This window comes from Schistocerca americana, unplaced genomic scaffold (genome assembly GCF_021461395.2).
Source record: "Schistocerca americana isolate TAMUIC-IGC-003095 unplaced genomic scaffold, iqSchAmer2.1 HiC_scaffold_614, whole genome shotgun sequence".
Lineage (NCBI taxonomy): Eukaryota > Metazoa > Arthropoda > Insecta > Orthoptera > Acrididae > Schistocerca > Schistocerca americana.
Genome location: NW_025726362.1, coordinates 32,758 through 35,000, shown reverse-complemented (window position 1 = coordinate 35,000; position 2,243 = coordinate 32,758).

Sequence of the window (2,243 nt, the reverse complement as noted above, 5' to 3'; positions counted from 1 at the left end):
CCTCCGTCGGCCGGCGCGCCTGCCACTGGCCGCCCCCACCAGCCGGCTGTAGCGCGTGCGCCCACGCACCGCGCGGCCAGCACGCCGGGAGGCCCCCCCTCACCGGCCGGGGACGGTCCCACCCAGCCACCGCCGCGTATCGCTTCACACCCACATGCCATTCACGTTCGTGGGCATGGTGGGTATCGCTGAAACAACCGGTTGGTAGCTCAACCGATCGTCGCCATCACTGATTCACCTCTAGCGAGAACAACCGCACCACAACGGTTTACCAGTTGTTCATTTGCGTAACGTCACCAGCAAACGTAGACGTCCATCGCCATTTGCAAATTCAACGATTGTTGCATGCCTGTGTCAGGTGTCACGACACACTATGTCTGCCCACATACACGCAACAACATGTGCACGCTTCGCGAACACGTGGAAGGTGGCCCCCGTACGTATGCGATGTCCATTGCGCGAACGACTGTCAACCGGCCTCTGTCGCATGTCGCAGATGTGGAACGCAGTGCACCATGCTGTCACGGTGTGTGAGAAGAGACGACTACGTCTGACAACACGCGCCACTACATCAACAGACGGCTCATGCTGATCGCCATCCAGGGCATACCACACTGCAATCCGGCTCTTATAGGGAGACGACACATAGCTGAGTGCACAACAGTTGGACCGCATGGTTCGCCGTTGTTGGCGCAGTCGTTGTACGGTCACATGTACCACGATGTATCATTCAGTACATGAGGACCAATGTGCAGTACAGTGTGTGATTTGGACGTACAACATCAGCGGACAGTTGACACAGGCCGTACCACAGCGTAGGCTAAGTGCTTCGCCATGCGAATGCCAATGAACAACTGCGAAGGGCATTGAGCATGTACGTCCTGCTGCCATCCACATTACAGTGTATCGCTGCAAGGTGTTTAACATGAAGCGATACACTGGGGACCAGGCAGTGCGAGTAGCAAACTATATTGCGGGGGTTGCAGTTAGGCAACACTACACTAATTTAACGCGTCGTATGACAATTACAGAGCGGGTTAAGGCCCAACGTGTGTTGGGTTAAGGCCCAACGTGTGTTGGGTTAAGGCCCAACGTGTGTTGGGTTAAGGCCCAACGTGTGTTGGGTTAAGGCCCAACGTGTGTTGGGTTAAGGCCCAACGTGTGTTGGGTTAAGGCCCAACGTGTGTTGGGTTAAGGCCCAACGTGTGTTGGGTTAAGGCCCAACGTGTGTTGGGTTAAGGCCCAACGTGTGTTGGGTTAAGGCCCAACGTGTGTTGGGTTAAGGCCCAACGTGTGTTGGGTTAAGGCCCAACGTGTGTTGGGTTAAGGCCCAACGTGTGTTGGGTTAAGGCCCAACGTGTGTTGGGTTAAGGCCCAACGTGGGTTGGGTTAAGGCGCAACGTGGGTTGGGTTAAGGCCCAACGTGGGTTGGGTTAAGGCGCAACGTGGGTTGGGTTAAGGCGCAACGTGGGTTGGGTTAAGGCGCAACGTGGGTTAGGTTAAGGCGCAACGTGGGTTAGGTTAAGGCGCAACGTAGGTTAGGTTAAGGCGCAATATAGGTTAGGTTAAGGCGCAATATAGGTTAGGTTAAGGCGCAATATAGGTTAGGTTAAGGCGCAATATAGGTTAGGTTAAGGCGCAATATAGGTTAGGTTAAGGCGCAATATAGGTTAGGTTAAGGCGCAACGTAGGTTAGGTTAAGGCGCAACATAGGTTAGGTTAAGGCGCAACATAGGTTAGGTTAAGGCGCAACATGGGTTAGGTTAAGGCGCAATATAGGTTAGGTTAAGGCACAATATGGGTTAGGTTAAGGCACAATATGGGTTAGGTTAAGGCACAATATGGGTTAGGTTAAGGCACAATATGGGTTAGGTTAAGGCACAATATGGGTTAGGTTAAGGCACAATATGGGTTAGGTTAAGGCACAATATGGGTTAGGTTAAGGCACAATATGGGTTAGGTTAAGGCACAATATGGGTTAGGTTAAGGCACAATATGGGTTAGGTTAAGGCACAATATGGGTTAGGTTAAGGCACAATATGGGTTAGGTTAAGGCACAATATGGGTTAGGTTAAGGCACAATATGGGTTAGGTTAAGGCACAATATGGGTTAGGTTAAGGCACAATATGGGTTAGGTTAAGGCACAATATGGGTTAGGTTAAGGCACAATATGGGTTAGGTTAAGGCACAATATGGGTTAGGTTAAGGCACAATATGGGTTAGGTTAAGGCACAATATGGGT